The 27,161-nt window shown below is 47.5% G+C and overlaps 38 non-coding genes across 38 annotated transcripts; all 38 read left to right on the forward strand.

Moving 5' to 3' along the window:
- The first annotated feature begins 392 nt into the window (after positions 1 to 392).
- On the forward strand, positions 393 to 511 carry LOC143873063 (5S ribosomal RNA). The gene has a single exon (XR_013247787.1). It is a non-coding gene; the product is annotated as a 5S ribosomal RNA (ribosomal RNA).
- A 597-nt stretch (positions 512 to 1,108) lies between these two features.
- On the forward strand, positions 1,109 to 1,226 carry LOC143875268 (5S ribosomal RNA). Its single transcript, XR_013249925.1, has one exon. It is a non-coding gene; the product is annotated as a 5S ribosomal RNA (ribosomal RNA).
- Positions 1,227 to 1,822: 596 nt separating this feature from the next.
- LOC143873815 (5S ribosomal RNA) lies at positions 1,823 to 1,941 on the forward strand. The gene has a single exon (XR_013248513.1). It is a non-coding gene; the product is annotated as a 5S ribosomal RNA (ribosomal RNA).
- A 597-nt stretch (positions 1,942 to 2,538) lies between these two features.
- Positions 2,539 to 2,656, forward strand: LOC143875380 (5S ribosomal RNA). Its single transcript, XR_013250030.1, has one exon. It is a non-coding gene; the product is annotated as a 5S ribosomal RNA (ribosomal RNA).
- A 596-nt stretch (positions 2,657 to 3,252) lies between these two features.
- LOC143873816 (5S ribosomal RNA) lies at positions 3,253 to 3,371 on the forward strand. The gene has a single exon (XR_013248514.1). It is a non-coding gene; the product is annotated as a 5S ribosomal RNA (ribosomal RNA).
- Positions 3,372 to 3,967: 596 nt separating this feature from the next.
- LOC143872495 (5S ribosomal RNA) lies at positions 3,968 to 4,086 on the forward strand. The gene has a single exon (XR_013247240.1). It is a non-coding gene; the product is annotated as a 5S ribosomal RNA (ribosomal RNA).
- A 597-nt stretch (positions 4,087 to 4,683) lies between these two features.
- On the forward strand, positions 4,684 to 4,802 carry LOC143872496 (5S ribosomal RNA). The gene has a single exon (XR_013247241.1). It is a non-coding gene; the product is annotated as a 5S ribosomal RNA (ribosomal RNA).
- A 597-nt stretch (positions 4,803 to 5,399) lies between these two features.
- On the forward strand, positions 5,400 to 5,518 carry LOC143872497 (5S ribosomal RNA). Its single transcript, XR_013247242.1, has one exon. It is a non-coding gene; the product is annotated as a 5S ribosomal RNA (ribosomal RNA).
- A 597-nt stretch (positions 5,519 to 6,115) lies between these two features.
- On the forward strand, positions 6,116 to 6,234 carry LOC143872498 (5S ribosomal RNA). The gene has a single exon (XR_013247243.1). It is a non-coding gene; the product is annotated as a 5S ribosomal RNA (ribosomal RNA).
- Positions 6,235 to 6,829: 595 nt separating this feature from the next.
- On the forward strand, positions 6,830 to 6,948 carry LOC143872499 (5S ribosomal RNA). Its single transcript, XR_013247244.1, has one exon. It is a non-coding gene; the product is annotated as a 5S ribosomal RNA (ribosomal RNA).
- Positions 6,949 to 7,545: 597 nt separating this feature from the next.
- Positions 7,546 to 7,664, forward strand: LOC143874922 (5S ribosomal RNA). Its single transcript, XR_013249592.1, has one exon. It is a non-coding gene; the product is annotated as a 5S ribosomal RNA (ribosomal RNA).
- A 597-nt stretch (positions 7,665 to 8,261) lies between these two features.
- On the forward strand, positions 8,262 to 8,380 carry LOC143874039 (5S ribosomal RNA). The gene has a single exon (XR_013248729.1). It is a non-coding gene; the product is annotated as a 5S ribosomal RNA (ribosomal RNA).
- Positions 8,381 to 8,976: 596 nt separating this feature from the next.
- Positions 8,977 to 9,095, forward strand: LOC143873304 (5S ribosomal RNA). The gene has a single exon (XR_013248020.1). It is a non-coding gene; the product is annotated as a 5S ribosomal RNA (ribosomal RNA).
- A 596-nt stretch (positions 9,096 to 9,691) lies between these two features.
- Positions 9,692 to 9,810, forward strand: LOC143872500 (5S ribosomal RNA). The gene has a single exon (XR_013247245.1). It is a non-coding gene; the product is annotated as a 5S ribosomal RNA (ribosomal RNA).
- A 597-nt stretch (positions 9,811 to 10,407) lies between these two features.
- Positions 10,408 to 10,526, forward strand: LOC143872501 (5S ribosomal RNA). Its single transcript, XR_013247246.1, has one exon. It is a non-coding gene; the product is annotated as a 5S ribosomal RNA (ribosomal RNA).
- Positions 10,527 to 11,123: 597 nt separating this feature from the next.
- On the forward strand, positions 11,124 to 11,242 carry LOC143872504 (5S ribosomal RNA). The gene has a single exon (XR_013247248.1). It is a non-coding gene; the product is annotated as a 5S ribosomal RNA (ribosomal RNA).
- A 595-nt stretch (positions 11,243 to 11,837) lies between these two features.
- Positions 11,838 to 11,956, forward strand: LOC143872505 (5S ribosomal RNA). The gene has a single exon (XR_013247249.1). It is a non-coding gene; the product is annotated as a 5S ribosomal RNA (ribosomal RNA).
- Positions 11,957 to 12,553: 597 nt separating this feature from the next.
- LOC143872506 (5S ribosomal RNA) lies at positions 12,554 to 12,672 on the forward strand. Its single transcript, XR_013247250.1, has one exon. It is a non-coding gene; the product is annotated as a 5S ribosomal RNA (ribosomal RNA).
- A 597-nt stretch (positions 12,673 to 13,269) lies between these two features.
- On the forward strand, positions 13,270 to 13,388 carry LOC143872507 (5S ribosomal RNA). Its single transcript, XR_013247251.1, has one exon. It is a non-coding gene; the product is annotated as a 5S ribosomal RNA (ribosomal RNA).
- Positions 13,389 to 13,983: 595 nt separating this feature from the next.
- On the forward strand, positions 13,984 to 14,102 carry LOC143872508 (5S ribosomal RNA). The gene has a single exon (XR_013247252.1). It is a non-coding gene; the product is annotated as a 5S ribosomal RNA (ribosomal RNA).
- Positions 14,103 to 14,699: 597 nt separating this feature from the next.
- On the forward strand, positions 14,700 to 14,818 carry LOC143873065 (5S ribosomal RNA). The gene has a single exon (XR_013247789.1). It is a non-coding gene; the product is annotated as a 5S ribosomal RNA (ribosomal RNA).
- Positions 14,819 to 15,415: 597 nt separating this feature from the next.
- Positions 15,416 to 15,534, forward strand: LOC143874040 (5S ribosomal RNA). The gene has a single exon (XR_013248730.1). It is a non-coding gene; the product is annotated as a 5S ribosomal RNA (ribosomal RNA).
- Positions 15,535 to 16,130: 596 nt separating this feature from the next.
- On the forward strand, positions 16,131 to 16,249 carry LOC143874545 (5S ribosomal RNA). The gene has a single exon (XR_013249221.1). It is a non-coding gene; the product is annotated as a 5S ribosomal RNA (ribosomal RNA).
- Positions 16,250 to 16,845: 596 nt separating this feature from the next.
- On the forward strand, positions 16,846 to 16,964 carry LOC143872510 (5S ribosomal RNA). Its single transcript, XR_013247254.1, has one exon. It is a non-coding gene; the product is annotated as a 5S ribosomal RNA (ribosomal RNA).
- Positions 16,965 to 17,561: 597 nt separating this feature from the next.
- Positions 17,562 to 17,680, forward strand: LOC143872511 (5S ribosomal RNA). Its single transcript, XR_013247255.1, has one exon. It is a non-coding gene; the product is annotated as a 5S ribosomal RNA (ribosomal RNA).
- A 597-nt stretch (positions 17,681 to 18,277) lies between these two features.
- Positions 18,278 to 18,396, forward strand: LOC143872512 (5S ribosomal RNA). Its single transcript, XR_013247256.1, has one exon. It is a non-coding gene; the product is annotated as a 5S ribosomal RNA (ribosomal RNA).
- Positions 18,397 to 18,991: 595 nt separating this feature from the next.
- Positions 18,992 to 19,110, forward strand: LOC143872513 (5S ribosomal RNA). The gene has a single exon (XR_013247257.1). It is a non-coding gene; the product is annotated as a 5S ribosomal RNA (ribosomal RNA).
- A 597-nt stretch (positions 19,111 to 19,707) lies between these two features.
- LOC143873066 (5S ribosomal RNA) lies at positions 19,708 to 19,826 on the forward strand. The gene has a single exon (XR_013247790.1). It is a non-coding gene; the product is annotated as a 5S ribosomal RNA (ribosomal RNA).
- A 597-nt stretch (positions 19,827 to 20,423) lies between these two features.
- On the forward strand, positions 20,424 to 20,542 carry LOC143874041 (5S ribosomal RNA). The gene has a single exon (XR_013248731.1). It is a non-coding gene; the product is annotated as a 5S ribosomal RNA (ribosomal RNA).
- Positions 20,543 to 21,138: 596 nt separating this feature from the next.
- Positions 21,139 to 21,257, forward strand: LOC143872514 (5S ribosomal RNA). Its single transcript, XR_013247258.1, has one exon. It is a non-coding gene; the product is annotated as a 5S ribosomal RNA (ribosomal RNA).
- A 596-nt stretch (positions 21,258 to 21,853) lies between these two features.
- Positions 21,854 to 21,972, forward strand: LOC143872516 (5S ribosomal RNA). The gene has a single exon (XR_013247260.1). It is a non-coding gene; the product is annotated as a 5S ribosomal RNA (ribosomal RNA).
- A 597-nt stretch (positions 21,973 to 22,569) lies between these two features.
- LOC143872517 (5S ribosomal RNA) lies at positions 22,570 to 22,688 on the forward strand. The gene has a single exon (XR_013247261.1). It is a non-coding gene; the product is annotated as a 5S ribosomal RNA (ribosomal RNA).
- A 596-nt stretch (positions 22,689 to 23,284) lies between these two features.
- On the forward strand, positions 23,285 to 23,403 carry LOC143872519 (5S ribosomal RNA). Its single transcript, XR_013247262.1, has one exon. It is a non-coding gene; the product is annotated as a 5S ribosomal RNA (ribosomal RNA).
- Positions 23,404 to 23,998: 595 nt separating this feature from the next.
- On the forward strand, positions 23,999 to 24,117 carry LOC143872520 (5S ribosomal RNA). Its single transcript, XR_013247263.1, has one exon. It is a non-coding gene; the product is annotated as a 5S ribosomal RNA (ribosomal RNA).
- A 597-nt stretch (positions 24,118 to 24,714) lies between these two features.
- On the forward strand, positions 24,715 to 24,833 carry LOC143873067 (5S ribosomal RNA). The gene has a single exon (XR_013247791.1). It is a non-coding gene; the product is annotated as a 5S ribosomal RNA (ribosomal RNA).
- A 597-nt stretch (positions 24,834 to 25,430) lies between these two features.
- Positions 25,431 to 25,549, forward strand: LOC143874043 (5S ribosomal RNA). The gene has a single exon (XR_013248733.1). It is a non-coding gene; the product is annotated as a 5S ribosomal RNA (ribosomal RNA).
- Positions 25,550 to 26,145: 596 nt separating this feature from the next.
- Positions 26,146 to 26,264, forward strand: LOC143872521 (5S ribosomal RNA). Its single transcript, XR_013247264.1, has one exon. It is a non-coding gene; the product is annotated as a 5S ribosomal RNA (ribosomal RNA).
- Positions 26,265 to 26,860: 596 nt separating this feature from the next.
- Positions 26,861 to 26,979, forward strand: LOC143872522 (5S ribosomal RNA). Its single transcript, XR_013247265.1, has one exon. It is a non-coding gene; the product is annotated as a 5S ribosomal RNA (ribosomal RNA).
- The last annotated feature ends 182 nt before the right edge of the window (positions 26,980 to 27,161 follow it).

Genomic DNA, 27,161 nt, shown 5'->3' on the forward strand with positions numbered 1-27,161 from the left:
TTCTGACATTTCATTTGCGGTCAAATTATAGTGGGGGTTTGTTCAGATTCAGTGACGTACAGGCTATAGCGGATGAGTGTACTAGTGGATGCGAGTCATGAATCCGGTCGGAAGGTGTTTACTGGCCGTGAGCTACCCTTGGTGCACAAATATCGTTCCAACGATAACTTTTGATCCGCCCGTCAGATCGTAGCGATTCTTATATTGATTCGGGGGTACTCGGGAAGATTAATCGCGTGATGACAGCCCTTGCGGTCATACGGCTTCCCGACATGCTCGGATCGTCCATCCGGTGTCATCTAGCAGGATTTTTTCGCACTTTCATTTAAACGGACTTCGTACGACAATGCGAGTGGAAACTCTTTATTACTTTGACAATGGAGAGGCATGCTGGGTGCGATCATACCAGCACAAATGCACTGGATCCCATCAGAACTCCGAAGTTAAGCGTGCTTGGGCGAGAGTAGTACTAGGATGGGTGACCTCCTGAGAAGTCCTCGTGTTGCACCCCTGTCACTTTTTTCGGCTATCTACCACTTTTTTCGAACAATCTTTCGGTTCTGGAACATCGATGCGAACTGAAACGCACGTTTAGTGCGACACCTCCTACGTTTCGGTTCGGATCTTTTTATTTTCTGCCGGATAGTGAATTCAAATACGTCCGGTCTTTATTATGGCGGGGTGATAGTGTCGTTTGATTCGATAAACGGAATTCGTTCTGACATTTCATTTGCGGTCAAATTATAGCGGGGGTTTGTTTAGATTCAGTGACGTACAAGCTATAGCGGATGAGTGTACTAGTGGATGAAAGTCATGAATCCGGTCGGAAGGTGTTTACTGGCCGTGAGCTACCCATGGTGCACAAATATCGTTCCGACGATAACTTTTGATCCGCCCGTCAGATCGTGGCGATTCTTATATTGATTCGGGGGTACTCGGGAAGATTAATCGCGCGATGACAGCCTTGGCGGTCATCCGGCTTTCCGACATGCTCGGATCGTCCATCCGGTGTCATCTAGCAGGATTTTTTCGCACTTTGATTTAAACGGACTTCGTACGACAATGCGAGTGGAAACTCTTTATTACTTTGACAATGGAGAGGCATGCTGGGTGCGATCATACCAGCACAAATGCACTGGATCCCATCAGAACTCCGAAGTTAAGCGTGATTGTCGAGAGTAGTACTAGGATGGGTGACCTCCTGGGAAGTCCTCGTGTTGCACCCCTGTCACTTTTTTCGGCTATCTACCACTTTTTTCGAACAATCTTTCGGTTCTGGAACATAGATGCGAACTGAAACGCACGTTTAGTGCGTCGCCTCCTACGTTTCGGTACGGATCTTTTTATTTTCTTCCGGATGGTGAATTCAAAGACGTCCGGTCTTTATTATGGCGGGGTGATAGTGTCGTTTGATTCGATAAACGGAATTCGTTCTGACATTTCATTTGCGGTCAAATTATAGCGGGGGTTTGTTTAGATTCAGTGACGTACAGGCTATAGCGGATGAGTGTACTAGTGGATGCGAGTTATGAATCCGGTCGGAAGGTGTTTACTGGCCGTGAGCTACCCTTGGTGCACAAATATCGTTTCGACGATAACTTTTGATCCGCCCGTCAGATCGTGGCGATTCTTATATTGATTCGGGGGTACTCGGGAAGATTAATCGCGCGATGACAGCCCTGGCGGTCATCCGGCTTTCCGACATGCTCGGATCGTCCATCCGTATCATCTAGCAGGATTTTTTCGCACTTTCATTTAAACGGACTTCGTACGACAATGCGAGTGGAAACTCTTTATTACTTTGACAATGGAGAGGCATGCTGGGTGCGATCATACCAGCACAAATGCACTGGATCCCATCAGAACTCCGAAGTTAAGCGTGCTTGGGCGAGAGTAATACTAGGATGGGTGACCTCCTGGGAAGTCCTCGTGTTGCACCCCTGTCACTTTTTTCGGCTATCTACCACTTTTTTCGAACAATCTTTCGGTTCTGGAACATCGATGCGAACTGAAACGCACGTTTAGTGCGACGCCTCCTACGTTTCGGTTGGGATCTTTTTATTTTCTGCCGGATAGTGAATTCAAATACGTCCGGTCTTTATTATGGCGGGGTGATAGTGTCGTTTGATTCGATAAACGGAATTCGTTCTGACATTTCATTTGCGGTCAAATTATAGCGGGGGTTTGTTTAGATTCAGTGACGTACAAGCTATAGCGGATGAGTGTACTAGTGGATGAAAGTCATGAATCCGGTCGGAAGGTGTTTACTGGCCGTGAGCTACCCATGGTGCACAAATATCGTTCCGACGATAACTTTTGATCCGCCCGTCAGATCGTGGCGATTCTTATATTGATTCGGGGGTACTCGGGAAGATTAATCGCGCGATGACAGCCTTGGCGGTCATCCGGCTTTCCGACATGCTCGGATCGTCCATCCGGTGTCATCTAGCAGGATTTTTTCGCACTTTGATTTAAACGGACTTCGTACGACAATGCGAGTGGAAACTCTTTATTACTTTGACAATGGAGAGGCATGCTGGGTGCGATCATACCAGCACAAATGCACTGGATCCAATCAGAACTCCGAAGTTAAGCGTGATTGTCGAGAGTAGTACTAGGATGGGTGACCTCCTGGGAAGTCCTCGTGTTGCACCCCTGTCACTTTTTTCGGCTATCTACCACTTTTTTCGAACAATCTTTCGGTTCTGGAACATAGATGCGAACTGAAACGCACGTTTAGTGCGTCGCCTCCTACGTTTCGGTACGGATCTTTTTATTTTCTTCCGGATGGTGAATTCAAAGACGTCCGGTCTTTATTATGGCGGGGTGATAGTGTCGTTTGATTCGATAAACGGAATTCGTTCTGACATTTCATTTGCGGTCAAATTATAGCGGGGGTTTGTTTAGATTCAGTGACGTACAGGCTATAGCGGATGAGTGTACTAGTGGATGCGAGTTATGAATCCGGTCGGAAGGTGTTTACTGGCCGTGAGCTACCCTTGGTGCACAAATATCGTTTCGACGATAACTTTTGATCCGCCCGTCAGATCGTGGCGATTCTTATATTGATTCGGGGGTACTCGGGAAGATTAATCGCGCGATGACAGCCCTGGCGGTCATCCGGCTTTCCGACATGCTCGGATCGTCCATCCGTATCATCTAGCAGGATTTTTTCGCACTTTCATTTAAACGGACTTCGTACGACAATGCGAGTGGAAACTCTTTATTACTTTGACAATGGAGAGGCATGCTGGGTGCGATCATACCAGCACAAATGCACTGGATCCCATCAGAACTCCGAAGTTAAGCGTGCTTGGGCGAGAGTAATACTAGGATGGGTGACCTCCTGGGAAGTCCTCGTGTTGCACCCCTGTCACTTTTTTCGGCTATCTACCACTTTTTTCGAACAATCTTTCGGTTCTGGAACATCGATGCGAACTGAAACGCACGTTTAGTGCGACGCCTCCTACGTTTCGGTTGGGATCTTTTTATTTTCTGCCGGATAGTGAATTCAAATACGTCCGGTCTTTATTATGGCGGGGTGATAGTGTCGTTTGATTCGATAAACGGAATTCGTTCTGACATTTCATTTGCGGTCAAATTATAGCGGGGGTTTGTTTAGATTCAGTGACGTACAAGCTATAGCGGATGAGTGTACTAGTGGATGAAAGTCATGAATCCGGTCGGAAGGTGTTTACTGGCCGTGAGCTACCCTTGGTGCACAAATATCGTTCCGACGATAACTTTTGATCCGCCCGTCAGATCGTGGCGATTCTTATATTGATTCGGGGGTACTCAGGAAGATTAATCGCGCGATGACAGCCCTGGCGGTAATCCGCTTTCCGACATGCTCGGATCGTCCATCCGGTGTCATCTAGCAGGATTTTTTCGCACTTTCATTTAAACGGACTTCGTACGACAATGCGAGTGGAAACTCTTTATTACTTTGACAATGGAGAGGCATGCTGGGTGCGATCATACCAGCACAAATGCACTGGATCCCATCAGAACTCCGAAGTTAAGCGTGCTTGGGCGAGAGTAGTACTAGGATGGGTGACCTCCTGGGAAGTCCTCGTGTTGCACCCCTGTCACTTTTTTCGGCTATCTACCACTTTTTTCGAACAATCTTTCGGTTCTGGAACATCGATGCGAACTGAAACGCACGTTTAGTGCGTCGCCTCTTACGTTTCGGTACGGATCATTTTATTTTCTTCCGGATGGTGAATTCAAAGACGTCCGGTCTTTATTATGGCGGGGTGATAGTGTCGTTTGATTCGATAAACGGAATTCGTTCTGACATTTCATTTGCGGTCAAATTATAGCGGGGGTTTGTTCAGATTCAGTGACGTACAGGCTATAGCGGATGAGTGTACTAGTGGATGCGAGTCATGAATCCGGTCGGAAGGTGTTTACTGGCCGTGAGCTACCCTTGGTGCACAAATATCGTTCCCACGATAACTTTTGATCCGCCCGTCAGATCGTAGCGATTCTTATATTGATTCGGGGGTACTCGGGAAGATTAATCGCGCGATGACAGCCCTTGCGGTCATACGGCTTCCCGACATGCTCGGATCGTCCATCCGGTGTCATCTAGCAGGATTTTTTCGCACTTTCATTTAAACGGACTTCGTACGACAATGCGAGTGGAAACTCTTTATTACTTTGACAATGGAGAGGCATGCTGGGTGCGATCATACCAGCACAAATGCACTGGATCCCATCAGAACTCCGAAGTTAAGCGTGCTTGGGCGAGAGTAGTACTAGGATGGGTGACCTCCTGGGAAGTCCTCGTGTTGCACCCCTGTCACTTTTTTCGGCTATCTACCACTTTTTTCGAACAATCTTTCGGTTCTGGAACATCGATGCGAACTGAAACGCACGTTTAGTGCGTCGCCTCCTACGTTTCGGTACGGATCTTTTTATTTTCTTCCGGATGGTGAATTCAAAGACGTCCGGTCTTTATTATGGCGGGGTGATAGTGTCGTTTGATTCGATAAACGGAATTCGTTCTGACATTTCATTTGCGGTCAAATTATAGCGGGGGTTTGTTTAGATTCAGTGACGTACAAGCTATAGCGGATGAGTGTACTAGTGGATGAAAGTCATGAATCCGGTCGGAAGGTGTTTACTGGCCGTGAGCTACCCTTGGTGCACAAATATCGTTCCGACGATAACTTTTGATCCGCCCGTCAGATCGTGGCGATTCTTATATTGATTCGGGGGTACTCGGGAAGATTAATCGCGCGATGACAGCCCTGGCAGTCATCCGGCTTTCCGACATGCTCGGATCGTCCATCCGGTGTCATCTAGCAGGATTTTTTCGCACTTTCATTTAAACGGACTTCGTACGACAATGCGAGTGGAAACTCTTTATTACTTTTACAATGGAGAGGCATGCTGGGTGCGATCATACCAGCACAAATGCACTGGATCCCATCAGAACTCCGAAGTTAAGCGTGCTTGGGCGAGAGTAGTACTAGGATGGGTGACCTCCTGGGAAGTCCTCGTGTTGCACCCCTGTCACTTTTTTCGGCTATCTACCACTTTTTTCGAACAATCTTTCGGTTCTGGAACATCGATGCGAACTGAAACGCACGTTTAGTGCGTCGCCTCCTACGTTTCGGTACGGATCTTTTTATTTTCTTCCGGATGGTGAATTCAAAGACGTCCGGTCTTTATTATGGCGGGGTGATAGTGTCGTTTGATTCGATAAACGGAATTCGTTCTGACATTTCATTTGCGGTCAAATTATAGCGGGGGTTTGTTTAGATTCAGTGACGTACAAGCTATAGCGGATGAGTGTACTAGTGGATGAAAGTCATGAATCCGGTCGGAAGGTGTTTACTGGCCGTGAGCTACCCTTGGTGCACAAATATCGTTCCGACGATAACTTTTGATCCGCCCGTCAGATCGTGGCGATTCTTATATTGATTCGGGGGTACTCGGGAAGATTAATCGCGCGATGACAGCCCTGGCAGTCATCCGGCTTTCCGACATGCTCGGATCGTCCATCCGGTGTCATCTAGCAGGATTTTTTCGCACTTTCATTTAAACGGACTTCGTACGACAATGCGAGTGGAAACTCTTTATTACTTTTACAATGGAGAGGCATGCTGGGTGCGATCATACCAGCACAAATGCACTGGATCCCATCAGAACTCCGAAGTTAAGCGTGCTTGGGCGAGAGTAGTACTAGGATGGGTGACCTCCTGGGAAGTCCTCGTGTTGCACCCCTGTCACTTTTTTCGGCTATCTACCACTTTTTTCGAACAATCTTTCGGTTCTGGAACATCGATGCGAACTGAAACGCACGTTTAGTGCGTCGCCTCCTACGTTTCGGTACGGATCTTTTTATTTTCTTCCGGATGGTGAATTCAAAGACGTCCGGTCTTTATTATGGCGGGGTGATAGTGTCGTTTGATTCGATAAACGGAATTCGTTCTGACATTTCATTTGCGGTCAAATTATAGCGGGGGTTTGTTTAGATTCAGTGACGTACAGGCTATAGCGGATGAGTGTACTAGTGGATGCGAGTTATGAATCCGGTCGGAAGGTGTTTACTGGCCGTGAGCTACCCTTGGTGCACAAATATCGTTTCGACGATAACTTTTGATCCGCCCGTCAGATCGTGGCGATTCTTATATTGATTCGGGGGTACTCAGGAAGATTAATCGCGCTGACAGCCCTGGCGGTCATCCGGCTTTCCGACATGCTCGGATCGTCCATCCGGTGTCATCTAGCAGGATTTTTTCGCACTTTCATTTAAACGGACTTCGTACGACAATGCGAGTGGAAACTCTTTATTACTTTGACAATGGAGAGGCATGCTGGGTGCGATCATACCAGCACAAATGCACTGGATCCCATCAGAACTCCGAAGTTAAGCGTGCTTGGGCGAGAGTAGTACTAGGATGGGTGACCTCCTGGGAAGTCCTCGTGTTGCACCCCTGTCACTTTTTTCGGCTATCTACCACTTTTTTCGAACAATCTTTCGGTTCTAGAACATCGATGCGAACTGAAACGCACGTTTAGTGCGTCGCCTCTTACGTTTCGGTACGGATCATTTTATTTTCTTCCGGATGGTGAATTCAAAGACGTCCGGTCTTTATTATGGCGGGGTGATAGTGTCGTTTGATTCGATAAACGGAATTCGTTCTGACATTTCATTTGCGGTCAAATTATAGTGGGGGTTTGTTCAGATTCAGTGACGTACAGGCTATAGCGGATGAGTGTACTAGTGGATGCGAGTCATGAATCCGGTCGGAAGGTGTTTACTGGCCGTGAGCTACCCTTGGTGCACAAATATCGTTCCAACGATAACTTTTGATCCGCCCGTCAGATCGTAGCGATTCTTATATTGATTCGGGGGTACTCGGGAAGATTAATCGCGTGATGATAGCCCTTGCGGTCATACGGCTTCCCGACATGCTCGGATCGTCCATCCGGTGTCATCTAGCAGGATTTTTTCGCACTTTCATTTAAACGGACTTCGTACGACAATGCGAGTGGAAACTCTTTATTACTTTGACAATGGAGAGGCATGCTGGGTGCGATCATACCAGCACAAATGCACTGGATCCCATCAAAAATCCGAAGTTAAGCGTGCTTGGGCGAGAGTAGTACTAGGATGGGTGACCTCCTGAGAAGTCCTCGTGTTGCACCCCTGTCACTTTTTTCGGCTATCTACCACTTTTTTCGAACAATCTTTCGGTTCTGGAACATCGATGCGAACTGAAACGCACGTTTAGTGCGACACCTCCTACGTTTCGGTTCGGATCTTTTTATTTTCTGCCGGATAGTGAATTCAAATACGTCCGGTCTTTATTATGGTGGGGTGATAGTGTCGTTTGATTCGATAAACGGAATTCGTTCTGACATTTCATTTGCGGTCAAATTATAGCGGGGGTTTGTTTAGATTCAGTGACGTACAAGCTATAGCGGATGAGTGTACTAGTGGATGAAAGTCATGAATCCGGTCGGAAGGTGTTTACTGGCCGTGAGCTACCCTTGGTGCACAAATATCGTTCCGACGATAACTTTTGATCCGCCCGTCAGATCGTGGCGATTCTTATATTGATTCGGGGGTACTCAGGAAGATTAATCGCGCGGTGACAGCCCTGGCGGTCATCCGGCTTTCCGACATGCTCGGATCGTCCATCCGGTGTCATCTAGCAGGATTTTTTCGCACTTTCATTTAAACGGACTTCGTACGACAATGCGAGTGGAAACTCTTTATTACTTTGACAATGGAGAGGCATGCTGGGTGCGATCATACCAGCACAAATGCACTGGATCCAATCAGAACTCCGAAGTTAAGCGTGCTTGGGCGAGAGTAGTACTAGGATGGGTGACCTCCTGGGAAGTCCTCGTGTTGCACCCCTGTCACTTTTTCGGCTATCTACCACTTTTTTCGAACAATCTTTCGGTTCTGGAACATCGATGCGAACTGAAACGCACGTTTAGTGCGACGCCTCCTACGTTTCGGTTGGGATCTTTTTATTTTCTGCCGGATAGTGAATTCAAATACGTCCGGTCTTTATTATGGCGGGGTGATAGTGTCGTTTGATTCGATAAACGGAATTCGTTCTGACATTTCATTTGCGGTCAAATTATAGCGGGGGTTTGTTTAGATTCAGTGACGTACAAGCTATAGCGGATGAGTGTACTAGTGGATGAAAGTCATGAATCCGGTCGGAAGGTGTTTACTGGCCGTGAGCTACCCTCGGTGCACAAATATCGTTCCGACGATAACTTTTGATCCGCCCGTCAGATCGTGGCGATTCTTATATTGATTCGGGGGTACTCGGGAAGATTAATCGCGCGATAACAGCCTTGGCGGTCATCCGGCTTTCCGACATGCTCGGATCGTCCATCCGGTGTCATCTAGCAGGATTTTTTCGCACTTTCATTTAAACGGACTTCGTACGACAATGCGAGTGGAAACTCTTTATTACTTTGACAATGGAGAGGCATGCTGGGTGCGATCATACCAGCACAAATGCACTGGATCCCATCAGAACTCCGAAGTTAAGCGTGCTTGGGCGAGAGTAGTACTAGGATGGGTGACCTCCTAGGAAGTCCTCGTGTTGCACCCCTGTCACTTTTTTCGGCTATCTACCACTTTTTTCGAACAATCTTTCGGTTCTGGAACATCGATGCGAACTGAAACGCACGTTTAGTGCGTCGCCTCCTACGTTTCGGTACGGATCTTTTTATTTTCTTCCGGATGGTGAATTCAAAGACGTCCGGTCTTTATTATGGCGGGGTGATAGTGTCGTTTGATTCGATAAACGGAATTCGTTCTGACATTTCATTTGCGGTCAAATTATAGCGGGGGTTTGTTTAGATTCAGTGACGTACAGGCTATAGCGGATGAGTGTACTAGTGGATGCGAGTCATGAATCCGGTCGGAAGGTGTTTACTGGCCGTGAGCTACCCTTGGTGCACAAATATCGTTTCGACGATAACTTTTGATCCGCCCGTCAGATCGTGGCGATTCTTATATTGATTCGGGGGTACTCAGGAAGATTAATCGCGCGATGACAGCCCTGGCAGTCATCCGCTTTCCGACATGCTCGGATCGTCCATCCGGTGTCATCTAGCAGGATTTTTTCGCACTTTCATTTAAACGGACTTCGTACGACAATGCGAGTGGAAACTCTTTATTACTTTGACAATGGAGAGGCATGCTGGGTGCGATCATACCAGCACAAATGCACTGGATCCCATCAGAACTCCGAAGTTAAGCGTGCTTGGGCGAGAGTAGTACTAGGATGGGTGACCTCCTGGGAAGTCCTCGTGTTGCACCCCTGTCACTTTTTTCGGCTATCTACCACTTTTTTCGAACAATCTTTCGGTTCTGGAACACCGATGCGAACTGAAACGCACGTTTAGTGCGTCGCCTCTTACGTTTCGGTACGGATCATTTTATTTTCTTCCGGATGGTGAATTCAAAGACGTCCGGTCTTTATTATGGCGGGGTGATAGTGTCGTTTGATTCGATAAACGGAATTCGTTCTGACATTTCATTTGCGGTCAAATTATAGCGGGGGTTTGTTCAGATTCAGTGACGTACAGGCTATAGCGGATGAGTGTACTAGTGGATGCGAGTCATGAATCCGGTCGGAAGGTGTTTACTGGCCGTGAGCTACCCTTGGTGCACAAATATCGTTCCCACGATAACTTTTGATCCGCCCGTCAGATCGTAGCGATTCTTATATTGATTCGGGGGTACTCGGGAAGATTAATCGCGCGATGACAGCCCTTGCGGTCATACGGCTTCCCGACATGCTCGGATCGTCCATCCGGTGTCATCTAGCAGGATTTTTTCGCACTTTCATTTAAACGGACTTCGTACGACAATGCGAGTGGAAACTCTTTATTACTTTGACAATGGAGAGGCATGCTGGGTGCGATCATACCAGCACAAATGCACTGGATCCCATCAGAACTCCGAAGTTAAGCGTGCTTGGGCGAGAGTAGTACTAGGATGGGTGACCTCCTGGGAAGTCCTCGTGTTGCACCCCTGTCACTTTTTTCGGCTATCTACCACTTTTTTCGAACAATCTTTCGGTTCTGGAACATCGATGCGAACTGAAACGCACGTTTAGTGCGTCGCCTCCTACGTTTCGGTACGGATCTTTTTATTTTCTTCCGGATGGTGAATTCAAAGACGTCCGGTCTTTATTATGGCGGGGTGATAGTGTCGTTTGATTCGATAAACGGAATTCGTTCTGACATTTCATTTGCGGTCAAATTATAGCGGGGGTTTGTTTAGATTCAGTGACGTACACGCTATAGCGGATGAGTGTACTAGTGGATGAAAGTCATGAATCCGGTCGGAAGGTGTTTACTGGCCGTGAGCTACCCTTGGTGCACAAATATCGTTCCGACGATAACTTTTGATCCGCCCGTCAGATCGTGGCGATTCTTATATTGATTCGGGGGTACTCGGGAAGATTAATCGCGCGATGACAGCCCTGGCAGTCATCCGGCTTTCCGACATGCTCGGATCGTCCATCCGGTGTCATCTAGCAGGATTTTTTCGCACTTTCATTTAAACGGACTTCGTACGACAATGCGAGTAGAAACTCTTTATTACTTTTACAATGGAGAGGCATGCTGGGTGCGATCATACCAGCACAAATGCACTGGATCCCATCAGAACTCCGAAGTTAAGCGTGCTTGGGCGAGAGTAGTACTAGGATGGGTGACCTCCTGGGAAGTCCTCGTGTTGCACCCCTGTCACTTTTTTCGGCTATCTACCACTTTTTTCGAACAATCTTTCGGTTCTGGAACATCGATGCGAACTGAAACGCACGTTTAGTGCGTCGCCTCCTACGTTTCGGTACGGATCTTTTTATTTTCTTCCGGATGGTGAATTCAAAGACGTCCGGTCTTTATTATGGCGGGGTGATAGTGTCGTTTGATTCGATAAACGGAATTCGTTCTGACATTTCATTTGCGGTCAAATTATAGCGGGGGTTTGTTTAGATTCAGTGACGTACAGGCTATAGCGGATGAGTGTACTAGTGGATGCGAGTTATGAATCCGGTCGGAAGGTGTTTACTGGCCGTGAGCTACCCTTGGTGCACAAATATCGTTTCGACGATAACTTTTGATCCGCCCGTCAGATCGTGGCGATTCTTATATTGATTCGGGGGTACTCAGGAAGATTAATCGCGCTGACAGCCCTGGCGGTCATCCGGCTTTCCGACATGCTCGGATCGTCCATCCGGTGTCATCTAGCAGGATTTTTTCGCACTTTCATTTAAACGGACTTCGTACGACAATGCGAGTGGAAACTCTTTATTACTTTGACAATGGAGAGGCATGCTGGGTGCGATCATACCAGCACAAATGCACTGGATCCCATCAGAACTCCGAAGTTAAGCGTGCTTGGGCGAGAGTAGTACTAGGATGGGTGACCTCCTGGGAAGTCCTCGTGTTGCACCCCTGTCACTTTTTTCGGCTATCTACCACTTTTTTCGAACAATCTTTCGGTTCTGGAACATCGATGCGAACTGAAACGCACGTTTAGTGCGTCGCCTCCTACGTTTCGGTACGGATCTTTTTATTTTCTTCCGGATGGTGAATTCAAAGACGTCCGGTCTTTATTATGGCGGGGTGATAGTGTCGTTTGATTCGATAAACGGAATTCGTTCTGACATTTCATTTGCGGTCAAATTATAGCGGGGATTTGTTTAGATTCAGTGACGTACAAGCTATAGCGGATGAGTGTACTAGTGGATGAAAGTCATGAATCCGGTCGGAAGGTGTTTACTGGCCGTGAGCTACCCTTGGTGCACAAATATCGTTCCGACGATAACTTTTGATCCGCCCGTCAGATCGTGGCGATTCTTATATTGATTCGGGGGTACTCGGGAAGATTAATCGCGCGATGACAGCCCTGGCAGTCATCCGGCTTTCCGACATTCTCGGATCGTCCATCCGGTGTCATCTAGCAGGATTTTTTCGCACTTTCATTTAAACGGACTTCGTACGACAATGCGAGTGGAAACTCTTTATTACTTTTACAATGGAGAGGCATGCTGGGTGCGATCATACCAGCACAAATGCACTGGATCCCATCAGAACTCCGAAGTTAAGCGTGCTTGGGCGAGAGTAGTACTAGGATGGGTGACCTCCTGGGAAGTCCTCGTGTTGCACCCCTGTCACTTTTTTCGGCTATCTACCACTTTTTTCGAACAATCTTTCGGTTCTGGAACATCGATGCGAACTGAAACGCACGTTTAGTGCGTCGCCTCCTACGTTTCGGTACGGATCTTTTTATTTTCTTCCGGATGGTGAATTCAAAGACGTCCGGTCTTTATTATGGCGGGGTGATAGTGTCGTTTGATTCGATAAACGGAATTCGTTCTGACATTTCATTTGCGGTCAAATTATAGCGGGGGTTTGTTTAGATTCAGTGACGTACAAGCTATAGCGGATGAGTGTACTAGTGGATGAAAGTCATGAATCCGGTCGGAAGGTGTTTACTGGCCGTGAGCTACCCTTGGTGCACAAATATCGTTCCGACGATAACTTTTGATCCGCCCGTCAGATCGTGGCGATTCTTATATTGATTCGGGGGTACTCGGGAAGATTAATCGCGCGATGACAGCCCTGGCAGTCATCCGGCTTTCCGACATGCTCGGATCGTCCATCCGGTGTCATCTAGCAGGATTTTTTCGCACTTTCATTTAAACGGACTTCGTACGACAATGCGAGTGGAAACTCTTTATTACTTTTACAATGGAGAGGCATGCTGGGTGCGATCATACCAGCACAAATGCACTGGATCCCATCAGAACTCCGAAGTTAAGCGTGCTTGGGCGAGAGTAGTACTAGGATGGGTGACCTCCTGGGAAGTCCTCGTGTTGCACCCCTGTCACTTTTTTCGGCTATCTACCACTTTTTTCGAACAATCTTTCGGTTCTGGAACATCGATGCGAACTGAAACGCACGTTTAGTGCGTCGCCTCCTACGTTTCGGTACGGATCTTTTTATTTTCTTCCGGATGGTGAATTCAAAGACGTCCGGTCTTTATTATGGCGGGGTGATAGTGTCGTTTGATTCGATAAACGGAATTCGTTCTGACATTTCATTTGCGGTCAAATTATAGCGGGGGTTTGTTTAGATTCAGTGACGTACAGGCTATAGCGGATGAGTGTACTAGTGGATGCGAGTTATGAATCCGGTCGGAAGGTGTTTACTGGCCGTGAGCTACCCTTGGTGCACAAATATCGTTTCGACGATAACTTTTGATCCGCCCGTCAGATCGTGGCGATTCTTATATTGATTCGGGGGTACTCAGGAAGATTAATCGCGCTGACAGCCCTGGCGGTCATCCGGCTTTCCGACATGCTCGGATCGTCCATCCGGTGTCATCTAGCAGGATTTTTTCGCACTTTCATTTAAACGGACTTCGTACGACAATGCGAGTGGAAACTCTTTATTACTTTGACAATGGAGAGGCATGCTGGGTGCGATCATACCAGCACAAATGCACTGGATCCCATCAGAACTCCGAAGTTAAGCGTGCTTGGGCGAGAGTAGTACTAGGATGGGTGACCTCCTGGGAAGTCCTCGTGTTGCACCCCTGTCACTTTTTTCGGCTATCTACCACTTTTTTCGAACAATCTTTCGGTTCTAGAACATCGATGCGAACTGAAACGCACGTTTAGTGCGTCGCCTCTTACGTTTCGGTACGGATCATTTTATTTTCTTCCGGATGGTGAATTCAAAGACGTCCGGTCTTTATTATGGCGGGGTGATAGTGTCGTTTGATTCGATAAACGGAATTCGTTCTGACATTTCATTTGCGGTCAAATTATAGTGGGGGTTTGTTCAGATTCAGTGACGTACAGGCTATAGCGGATGAGTGTACTAGTGGATGCGAGTCATGAATCCGGTCGGAAGGTGTTTACTGGCCGTGAGCTACCCTTGGTGCACAAATATCGTTCCAACGATAACTTTTGATCCGCCCGTCAGATCGTAGCGATTCTTATATTGATTCGGGGGTACTCGGGAAGATTAATCGCGTGATGATAGCCCTTGCGGTCATACGGCTTCCCGACATGCTCGGATCGTCCATCCGGTGTCATCTAGCAGGATTTTTTCGCACTTTCATTTAAACGGACTTCGTACGACAATGCGAGTGGAAACTCTTTATTACTTTGACAATGGAGAGGCATGCTGGGTGCGATCATACCAGCACAAATGCACTGGATCCCATCAGAACTCCGAAGTTAAGCGTGCTTGGGCGAGAGTAGTACTAGGATGGGTGACCTCCTGAGAAGTCCTCGTGTTGCACCCCTGTCACTTTTTTCGGCTATCTACCACTTTTTTCGAACAATCTTTCGGTTCTGGAACATCGATGCGAACTGAAACGCACGTTTAGTGCGACACCTCCTACGTTTCGGTTCGGATCTTTTTATTTTCTGCCGGATAGTGAATTCAAATACGTCCGGTCTTTATTATGGTGGGGTGATAGTGTCGTTTGATTCGATAAACGGAATTCGTTCTGACATTTCATTTGCGGTCAAATTATAGCGGGGGTTTGTTTAGATTCAGTGACGTACAAGCTATAGCGGATGAGTGTACTAGTGGATGAAAGTCATGAATCCGGTCGGAAGGTGTTTACTGGCCGTGAGCTACCCTTGGTGCACAAATATCGTTCCGACGATAACTTTTGATCCGCCCGTCAGATCGTGGCGATTCTTATATTGATTCGGGGGTACTCAGGAAGATTAATCGCGCGGTGACAGCCCTGGCGGTCATCCGGCTTTCCGACATGCTCGGATCGTCCATCCGGTGTCATCTAGCAGGATTTTTTCGCACTTTCATTTAAACGGACTTCGTACGACAATGCGAGTGGAAACTCTTTATTACTTTGACAATGGAGAGGCATGCTGGGTGCGATCATACCAGCACAAATGCACTGGATCCAATCAGAACTCCGAAGTTAAGCGTGCTTGGGCGAGAGTAGTACTAGGATGGGTGACCTCCTGGGAAGTCCTCGTGTTGCACCCCTGTCACTTTTTCGGCTATCTACCACTTTTTTCGAACAATCTTTCGGTTCTGGAACATCGATGCGAACTGAAACGCACGTTTAGTGCGACGCCTCCTACGTTTCGGTTGGGATCTTTTTATTTTCTGCCGGATAGTGAATTCAAATACGTCCGGTCTTTATTATGGCGGGGTGATAGTGTCGTTTGATTCGATAAACGGAATTCGTTCTGACATTTCATTTGCGGTCAAATTATAGCGGGGGTTTGTTTAGATTCAGTGACGTACAAGCTATAGCGGATGAGTGTACTAGTGGATGAAAGTCATGAATCCGGTCGGAAGGTGTTTACTGGCCGTGAGCTACCCTCGGTGCACAAATATCGTTCCGACGATAACTTTTGATCCGCCCGTCAGATCGTGGCGATTCTTATATTGATTCGGGGGTACTCGGGAAGATTAATCGCGCGATAACAGCCTTGGCGGTCATCCGGCTTTCCGACATGCTCGGATCGTCCATCCGGTGTCATCTAGCAGGATTTTTTCGCACTTTCATTTAAACGGACTTCGTACGACAATGCGAGTGGAAACTCTTTATTACTTTGACAATGGAGAGGCATGCTGGGTGCGATCATACCAGCACAAATGCACTGGATCCCATCAGAACTCCGAAGTTAAGCGTGCTTGGGCGAGAGTAGTACTAGGATGGGTGACCTCCTGGGAAGTCCTCGTGTTGGACCCCTGTCACTTTTTTCGGCTATCTACCACTTTTTTCGAACAATCTTTCGGTTCTGGAACATCGATGCGAACTGAAACGCACGTTTAGTGCGTCGCCTCCTACGTTTCGGTACGGATCTTTTTATTTTCTTCCGGATGGTGAATTCAAAGACGTCCGGTCTTTATTATGGCGGGGTGATAGTGTCGTTTGATTCGATAAACGGAATTCGTTCTGACATTTCATTTGCGGTCAAATTATAGCGGGGGTTTGTTTAGATTCAGTGACGTACAGGCTATAGCGGATGAGTGTACTAGTGGATGCGAGTCATGAATCCGGTCGGAAGGTGTTTACTGGCCGTGAGCTACCCTTGGTGCACAAATATCGTTTCGACGATAACTTTTGATCCGCCCGTCAGATCGTGGCGATTCTTATATTGATTCGGGGGTACTCAGGAAGATTAATCGCGCGATGACAGCCCTGGCGGTCATCCGCTTTCCGACATGCTCGGATCGTCCATCCGGTGTCATCTAGCAGGATTTTTTCGCACTTTCATTTAAACGGACTTCGTACGACAATGCGAGTGGAAACTCTTTATTACTTTGACAATGGAGAGGCATGCTGGGTGCGATCATACCAGCACAAATGCACTGGATCCCATCAGAACTCCGAAGTTAAGCGTGCTTGGGCGAGAGTAGTACTAGGATGGGTGACCTCCTGGGAAGTCCTCGTGTTGCACCCCTGTCACTTTTTTCGGCTATCTACCACTTTTTTCGAACAATCTTTCGGTTCTGGAACACCGATGCGAACTGAAACGCACGTTTAGTGCGTCGCCTCTTACGTTTCGGTACGGATCATTTTATTTTCTTCCGGATGGTGAATTCAAAGACGTCCGGTCTTTATTATGGCGGGGTGATAGTGTCGTTTGATTCGATAAACGGAATTCGTTCTGACATTTCATTTGCGGTCAAATTATAGCGGGGGTTTGTTCAGATTCAGTGACGTACAGGCTATAGCGGATGAGTGTACTAGTGGATGCGAGTCATGAATCCGGTCGGAAGGTGTTTACTGGCCGTGAGCTACCCTTGGTGCACAAATATCGTTCCCACGATAACTTTTGATCCGCCCGTCAGATCGTAGCGATTCTTATATTGATTCGGGGGTACTCGGGAAGATTAATCGCGCGATGACAGCCCTTGCGGTCATACGGCTTCCCGACATGCTCGGATCGTCCATCCGGTGTCATCTAGCAGGATTTTTTCGCACTTTCATTTAAACGGACTTCGTACGACAATGCGAGTGGAAACTCTTTATTACTTTGACAATGGAGAGGCATGCTGGGTGCGATCATACCAGCACAAATGCACTGGATCCCATCAGAACTCCGAAGTTAAGCGTGCTTGGGCGAGAGTAGTACTAGGATGGGTGACCTCCTGGGAAGTCCTCGTGTTGCACCCCTGTCACTTTTTTCGGCTATCTACCACTTTTTTCGAACAATCTTTCGGTTCTGGAACATCGATGCGAACTGAAACGCACGTTTAGTGCGTCGCCTCCTACGTTTCGGTACGGATCTTTTTATTTTCTTCCGGATGGTGAATTCAAAGACGTCCGGTCTTTATTATGGCGGGGTGATAGTGTCGTTTGATTCGATAAACGGAATTCGTTCTGACATTTCATTTGCGGTCAAATTATAGCGGGGGTTTGTTTAGATTCAGTGACGTACAAGCTATAGCGGATGAGTGTACTAGTGGATGAAAGTCATGAATCCGGTCGGAAGGTGTTTACTGGCCGTGAGCTACCCTTGGTGCACAAATATCGTTCCGACGATAACTTTTGATCCGCCCGTCAGATCGTGTCGATTCTTATATTGATTCGGGGGTACTCGGGAAGATTAATCGCGCGATGACAGCCCTGGCAGTCATCCGGCTTTCCGACATGCTCGGATCGTCCATCCGGTGTCATCTAGCAGGATTTTTTCGCACTTTCATTTAAACGGACTTCGTACGACAATGCGAGTAGAAACTCTTTATTACTTTTACAATGGAGAGGCATGCTGGGTGCGATCATACCAGCACAAATGCACTGGATCCCATCAGAACTCCGAAGTTAAGCGTGCTTGGGCGAGAGTAGTACTAGGATGGGTGACCTCCTGGGAAGTCCTCGTGTTGCACCCCTGTCACTTTTTTCGGCTATCTACCACTTTTTTCGAACAATCTTTCGGTTCTGGAACATCGATGCGAACTGAAACGCACGTTTAGTGCGTCGCCTCCTACGTTTCGGTACGGATCTTTTTATTTTCTTCCGGATGGTGAATTCAAAGACGTCCGGTCTTTATTATGGCGGGGTGATAGTGTCGTTTGATTCGATAAACGGAATTCGTTCTGACATTTCATTTGCGGTCAAATTATAGCGGGGGTTTGTTTAGATTCAGTGACGTACAGGCTATAGCGGATGAGTGTACTAGTGGATGCGAGTTATGAATCCGGTCGGAAGGTGTTTACTGGCCGTGAGCTACCCTTGGTGCACAAATATCGTTTCGACGATAACTTTTGATCCGCCCGTCAGATCGTGGCGATTCTTATATTGATTCGGGGGTACTCAGGAAGATTAATCGCGCTGACAGCCCTGGCGGTCATCCGGCTTTCCGACATGCTCGGATCGTCCATCCGGTGTCATCTAGCAGGATTTTTTCGCACTTTCATTTAAACGGACTTCGTACGACAATGCGAGTGGAAACTCTTTATTACTTTGACAATGGAGAGGCATGCTGGGTGCGATCATACCAGCACAAATGCACTGGATCCCATCAGAACTCCGAAGTTAAGCGTGCTTGGGCGAGAGTAGTACTAGGATGGGTGACCTCCTGGGAAGTCCTCGTGTTGCACCCCTGTCACTTTTTTCGGCTATCTACCACTTTTTTCGAACAATCTTTCGGTTCTGGAACATCGATGCGAACTGAAACGCACGTTTAGTGCGTCGCCTCTTACGTTTCGGTACGGATCATTTTATTTTCTTCCGGATGGTGAATTCAAAGACGTCCGGTCTTTATTATGGCGGGGTGATAGTGTCGTTTGATTCGATAAACGGAATTCGTTCTGACATTTCATTTGCGGTCAAATTATAGTGGGGGTTTGTTCAGATTCAGTGACGTACAGGCTATAGCGGATGAGTGTACTAGTGGATGCGAGTCATGAATCCGGTCGGAAGGTGTTTACTGGCCGTGAGCTACCCTTGGTGCACAAATATCGTTCCAACGATAACTTTTGATCCGCCCGTCAGATCGTAGCGATTCTTATATTGATTCGGGGGTACTCGGGAAGATTAATCGCGTGATGACAGCCCTTGCGGTCATACGGCTTCCCGACATGCTCGGATCGTCCATCCGGTGTCATCTAGCAGGATTTTTTCGCACTTTCATTTAAACGGACTTCGTACGACAATGCGAGTGGAAACTCTTTATTACTTTGACAATGGAGAGGCATGCTGGGTGCGATCATACCAGCACAAATGCACTGGATCCCATCAGAACTCCGAAGTTAAGCGTGCTTGGGCGAGAGTAGTACTAGGATGGGTGACCTCCTGAGAAGTCCTCGTGTTGCACCCCTGTCACTTTTTTCGGCTATCTACCACTTTTTTCGAACAATCTTTCGGTTCTGGAACATCGATGCGAACTGAAACGCACGTTTAGTGCGACACCTCCTACGTTTCGGTTCGGATCTTTTTATTTTCTGCCGGATAGTGAATTCAAATACGTCCGGTCTTTATTATGGTGGGGTGATAGTGTCGTTTGATTCGATAAACGGAATTCGTTCTGACATTTCATTTGCGGTCAAATTATAGCGGGGGTTTGTTTAGATTCAGTGACGTACAAGCTATAGCGGATGAGTGTACTAGTGGATGAAAGTCATGAATCCGGTCGGAAGGTGTTTACTGGCCGTGAGCTACCCTTGGTGCACAAATATCGTTCCGACGATAACTTTTGATCCGCCCGTCAGATCGTGGCGATTCTTATATTGATTCGGGGGTACTCAGGAAGATTAATCGCGCGGTGACAGCCCTGGCGGTCATCCGGCTTTCCGACATGCTCGGATCGTCCATCCGGTGTCATCTAGCAGGATTTTTTCGCACTTTCATTTAAACGGACTTCGTACGACAATGCGAGTGGAAACTCTTTATTACTTTGACAATGGAGAGGCATGCTGGGTGCGATCATACCAGCACAAATGCACTGGATCCAATCAGAACTCCGAAGTTAAGCGTGCTTGGGCGAGAGTAGTACTAGGATGGGTGACCTCCTGGGAAGTCCTCGTGTTGCACCCCTGTCACTTTTTCGGCTATCTACCACTTTTTTCGAACAATCTTTCGGTTCTGGAACATCGATGCGAACTGAAACGCACGTTTAGTGCGACGCCTCCTACGTTTCGGTTGGGATCTTTTTATTTTCTGCCGGATAGTGAATTCAAATACGTCCGGTCTTTATTATGGCGGGGTGATAGTGTCGTTTGATTCGATAAACGGAATTCGTTCTGACATTTCATTTGCGGTCAAATTATAGCGGGGGTTTGTTTAGATTCAGTGACGTACAAGCTATAGCGGATGAGTGTACTAGTGGATGAAAGTCATGAATCCGGTCGGAAGGTGTTTACTGGCCGTGAGCTACCCTCGGTGCACAAATATCGTTCCGACGATAACTTTTGATCCGCCCGTCAGATCGTGGCGATTCTTATATTGATTCGGGGGTACTCGGGAAGATTAATCGCGCGAAAACAGCCTTGGCGGTCATCCGGCTTTCCGACATGCTCGGATCGTCCATCCGGTGTCATCTAGCAGGATTTTTTCGCACTTTCATTTAAACGGACTTCGTACGACAATGCGAGTGGAAACTCTTTATTACTTTGACAATGGAGAGGCATGCTGGGTGCGATCATACCAGCACAAATGCACTGGATCCCATCAGAACTCCGAAGTTAAGCGTGCTTGGGCGAGAGTAGTACTAGGATGGGTGACCTCCTGGGAAGTCCTCGTGTTGCACCCCTGTCACTTTTTTCGGCTATCTACCACTTTTTTCGAACAATCTTTCGGTTCTGGAACATCGATGCGAACTGAAACGCACGTTTAGTGCGTCGCCTCCTACGTTTCGGTACGGATCTTTTTATTTTCTTCCGGATGGTGAATTCAAAGACGTCCGGTCTTTATTATGGCGGGGTGATAGTGTCGTTTGATTCGATAAACGGAATTCGTTCTGACATTTCATTTGCGGTCAAATTATAGCGGGGGTTTGTTTAGATTCAGTGACGTACAGGCTATAGCGGATGAGTGTACTAGTGGATGCGAGTCATGAATCCGGTCGGAAGGTGTTTACTGGCCGTGAGCTACCCTTGGTGCACAAATATCGTTTCGACGATAACTTTTGATCCGCCCGTCAGATCGTGGCGATTCTTATATTGATTCGGGGGTACTCAGGAAGATTAATCGCGCGATGACAGCCCTGGCGGTCATCCGCTTTCCGACATGCTCGGATCGTCCATCCGGTGTCATCTAGCAGGATTTTTTCGCACTTTCATTTAAACGGACTTCGTACGACAATGCGAGTGGAAACTCTTTATTACTTTGACAATGGAGAGGCATGCTGGGTGCGATCATACCAGCACAAATGCACTGGATCCCATCAGAACTCCGAAGTTAAGCGTGCTTGGGCGAGAGTAGTACTAGGATGGGTGACCTCCTGGGAAGTCCTCGTGTTGCACCCCTGTCACTTTTTTCGGCTATCTACCACTTTTTTCGAACAATCTTTCGGTTCTGGAACACCGATGCGAACTGAAACGCACGTTTAGTGCGTCGCCTCTTACGTTTCGGTACGGATCATTTTATTTTCTTCCGGATGGTGAATTCAAAGACGTCCGGTCTTTATTATGGCGGGGTGATAGTGTCGTTTGATTCGATAAACGGAATTCGTTCTGACATTTCATTTGCGGTCAAATTATAGCGGGGGTTTGTTCAGATTCAGTGACGTACAGGCTATAGCGGATGAGTGTACTAGTGGATGCGAGTCATGAATCCGGTCGGAAGGTGTTTACTGGCCGTGAGCTACCCTTGGTGCACAAATATCGTTCCCACGATAACTTTTGATCCGCCCGTCAGATCGTAGCGATTCTTATATTGATTCGGGGGTACTCGGGAAGATTAATCGCGCGATGACAGCCCTTGCGGTCATACGGCTTCCCGACATGCTCGGATCGTCCATCCGGTGTCATCTAGCAGGATTTTTTCGCACTTTCATTTAAACGGACTTCGTACGACAATGCGAGTGGAAACTCTTTATTACTTTGACAATGGAGAGGCATGCTGGGTGCGATCATACCAGCACAAATGCACTGGATCCCATCAGAACTCCGAAGTTAAGCGTGCTTGGGCGAGAGTAGTACTAGGATGGGTGACCTCCTGGGAAGTCCTCGTGTTGCACCCCTGTCACTTTTTTCGGCTATCTACCACTTTTTTCGAACAATCTTTCGGTTCTGGAACATCGATGCGAACTGAAACGCACGTTTAGTGCGTCGCCTCCTACGTTTCGGTACGGATCTTTTTATTTTCTTCCGGATGGTGAATTCAAAGACGTCCGGTCTTTATTATGGCGGGGTGATAGTGTCGTTTGATTCGATAAACGGAATTCGTTCTGACATTTCATTTGCGGTCAAATTATAGCGGGGGTTTGTTTAGATTCAGTGACGTACAAGCTATAGCGGATGAGTGTACTAGTGGATGAAAGTCATGAATCCGGTCGGAAGGTGTTTACTGGCCGTGAGCTACCCTTGGTGCACAAATATCGTTCCGACGATAACTTTTGATCCGCCCGTCAGATCGTGTCGATTCTTATATTGATTCGGGGGTACTCGGGAAGATTAATCGCGCGATGACAGCCCTGGCAGTCATCCGCTTTCCGACATGCTCGGATCGTCCATCCGGTGTCATCTAGCAGGATTTTTTCGCACTTTCATTTAAACGGACTTCGTACGACAATGCGAGTAGAAACTCTTTATTACTTTTACAATGGAGAGGCATGCTGGGTGCGATCATACCAGCACAAATGCACTGGATCCCATCAGAACTCCGAAGTTAAGCGTGCTTGGGCGAGAGTAGTACTAGGATGGGTGACCTCCTGGGAAGTCCTCGTGTTGCACCCCTGTCACTTTTTTCGGCTATCTACCACTTTTTTCGAACAATCTTTCGGTTCTGGAACATCGATGCGAACTGAAACGCACGTTTAGTGCGTCGCCTCCTACGTTTCGGTACGGATCTTTTTATTTTCTTCCGGATGGTGAATTCAAAGACGTCCGGTCTTTATTATGGCGGGGTGATAGTGTCGTTTGATTCGATAAACGGAATTCGTTCTGACATTTCATTTGCGGTCAAATTATAGCGGGGGTTTGTTTAGATTCAGTGACGTACAGGCTATAGCGGATGAGTGTACTAGTGGATGCGAGTTATGAATCCGGTCGGAAGGTGTTTACTGGCCGTGAGCTACCCTTGGTGCACAAATATCGTTTCGACGATAACTTTTGATCCGCCCGTCAGATCGTGGCGATTCTTATATTGATTCGGGGGTACTCAGGAAGATTAATCGCGCTGACAGCCCTGGCGGTCATCCGGCTTTCCGACATGCTCGGATCGTCCATCCGGTGTCATCTAGCAGGATTTTTTCGCACTTTCATTTAAACGGACTTCGTACGACAATGCGAGTGGAAACTCTTTATTACTTTGACAATGGAGAGGCATGCTGGGTGCGATCATACCAGCACAAATGCACTGGATCCCATCAGAACTCCGAAGTTAAGCGTGCTTGGGCGAGAGTAGTACTAGGATGGGTGACCTCCTGGGAAGTCCTCGTGTTGCACCCCTGTCACTTTTTTCGGCTATCTACCACTTTTTTCGAACAATCTTTCGGTTCTGGAACATCGATGCGAACTGAAACGCACGTTTAGTGCGTCGCCTCTTACGTTTCGGTACGGATCATTTTATTTTCTTCCGGATGGTGAATTCAAAGACGTCCGGTCTTTATTATGGCGGGGTGATAGTGTCGTTTGATTCGATAAACGGAATTCGTTCTGACATTTCATTTGCGGTCAAATTATAGTGGGGGTTTGTTCAGATTCAGTGACGTACAGGCTATAGCGGATGAGTGTACTAGTGGATGCGAGTCATGAATCCGGTCGGAAGGTGTTTACTGGCCGTGAGCTACCCTTGGTGCACAAATATCGTTCCAACGATAACTTTTGATCCGCCCGTCAGATCGTAGCGATTCTTATATTGATTCGGGGGTACTCGGGAAGATTAATCGCGTGATGACAGCCCTTGCGGTCATACGGCTTCCCGACATGCTCGGATCGTCCATCCGGTGTCATCTAGCAGGATTTTTTCGCACTTTCATTTAAACGGACTTCGTACGACAATGCGAGTGGAAACTCTTTATTACTTTGACAATGGAGAGGCATGCTGGGTGCGATCATACCAGCACAAATGCACTGGATCCCATCAGAACTCCGAAGTTAAGCGTGCTTGGGCGAGAGTAGTACTAGGATGGGTGACCTCCTGAGAAGTCCTCGTGTTGCACCCCTGTCACTTTTTTCGGCTATCTACCACTTTTTTCGAACAATCTTTCGGTTCTGGAACATCGATGCGAACTGAAACGCACGTTTAGTGCGACACCTCCTACGTTTCGGTTCGGATCTTTTTATTTTCTGCCGGATAGTGAATTCAAATACGTCCGGTCTTTATTATGGTGGGGTGATAGTGTCGTTTGATTCGATAAACGGAATTCGTTCTGACATTTCATTTGCGGTCAAATTATAGCGGGGGTTTGTTTAGATTCAGTGACGTACAAGCTATAGCGGATGAGTGTACTAGTGGATGAAAGTCATGAATCCGGTCGGAAGGTGTTTACTGGCCGTGAGCTACCCTTGGTGCACAAATATCGTTCCGACGATAACTTTTGATCCGCCCGTCAGATCGTGGCGATTCTTATATTGATTCGGGGGTACTCAGGAAGATTAATCGCGCGGTGACAGCCCTGGCGGTCATCCGGCTTTCCGACATGCTCGGATCGTCCATCCGGTGTCATCTAGCAGGATTTTTTCGCACTTTCATTTAAACGGACTTCGTACGACAATGCGAGTGGAAACTCTTTATTACTTTGACAATGGAGAGGCATGCTGGGTGCGATCATACCAGCACAAATGCACTGGATCCAATCAGAACTCCGAAGTTAAGCGTGCTTGGGCGAGAGTAGTACTAGGATGGGTGACCTCCTGGGAAGTCCTCGTGTTGCACCCCTGTCACTTTTTCGGCTATCTACCACTTTTTTCGAACAATCTTTCGGTTCTGGAACATCGATGCGAACTGAAACGCACGTTTAGTGCGACGCCTCCTACGTTTCGGTTGGGATCTTTTTATTTTCTGCCGGATAGTGAATTCAAATACGTCCGGTCTTTATTATGGCGGGGTGATAGTGTCGTTTGATTCGATAAACGGAATTCGTTCTGACATTTCATTTGCGGTCAAATTATAGCGGGGGTTTGTTTAGATTCAGTGACGTACAAGCTATAGCGGATGAGTGTACTAGTGGATGAAAGTCATGAATCCGGTCGGAAGGTGTTTACTGGCCGTGAGCTACCCTCGGTGCACAAATATCGTTCCGACGATAACTTTTGATCCGCCCGTCAGATCGTGGCGATTCTTATATTGATTCGGGGGTACTCGGGAAGATTAATCGCGCGAAAACAGCCTTGGCGGTCATCCGGCTTTCCGACATGCTCGGATCGTCCATCCGGTGTCATCTAGCAGGATTTTTTCGCACTTTCATTTAAACGGACTTCGTACGACAATGCGAGTGGAAACTCTTTATTACTTTGACAATGGAGAGGCATGCTGGGTGCGATCATACCAGCACAAATGCACTGGATCCCATCAGAACTCCGAAGTTAAGCGTGCTTGGGCGAGAGTAGTACTAGGATGGGTGACCTCCTGGGAAGTCCTCGTGTTGCACCCCTGTCACTTTTTTCGGCTATCTACCACTTTTTTCGAACAATCTTTCGGTTCTGGAACATCGATGCGAACTGAAACGCACGTTTAGTGCGTCGCCTCCTACGTTTCGGTACGGATCTTTTTATTTTCTTCCGGATGGTGAATTCAAAGACGTCCGGTCTTTATTATGGCGGGGTGATAGTGTCGTTTGATTCGATAAACGGAATTCGTTCTGACATTTCATTTGCGGTCAAATTATAGCGGGGGTTTGTTTAGATTCAGTGACGTACAGGCTATAGCGGATGAGTGTACTAGTGGATGCGAGTCATGAATCCGGTCGGAAGGTGTTTACTGGCCGTGAGCTACCCTTGGTGCACAAATATCGTTTCGACGATAACTTTTGATCCGCCCGTCAGATCGTGGCGATTCTTATATTGATTCGGGGGTACTCAGGAAGATTAATCGCGCGATGACAGCCTTGGCGGTCATCCGCTTTCCGACATGCTCGGATCGTCCATCCGGTGTCATCTAGCAGGATTTTTTCGCACTTTCATTTAAACGGACTTCGTACGACAATGCGAGTGGAAACTCTTTATTACTTTGACAATGGAGAGGCATGCTGGGTGCGATCATACCAGCACAAATGCACTGGATCCCATCAGAACTCCGAAGTTAAGCGTGCTTGGGCGAGAGTAGTACTAGGATGGGTGACCTCCTGGGAAGTCCTCGTGTTGCACCCCTGTCACTTTTTTCGGCTATCTACCACTTTTTTCGAACAATCTTTCGGTTCTGGAACACCGATGCGAACTGAAACGCACGTTTAGTGCGTCGCCTCTTACGTTTCGGTACGGATCATTTTATTTTCTTCCGGATGGTGAATTCAAAGACGTCCGGTCTTTATTATGGCGGGGTGATAGTGTCG

Source organism: Tasmannia lanceolata, unplaced genomic scaffold, assembly GCF_043159265.1.
Source record: "Tasmannia lanceolata isolate RefF3 unplaced genomic scaffold, GAP_Taslan_0.1 ptg000003l, whole genome shotgun sequence".
NCBI classification, from domain to species: Eukaryota; Viridiplantae; Streptophyta; class Magnoliopsida; order Canellales; family Winteraceae; genus Tasmannia; species Tasmannia lanceolata.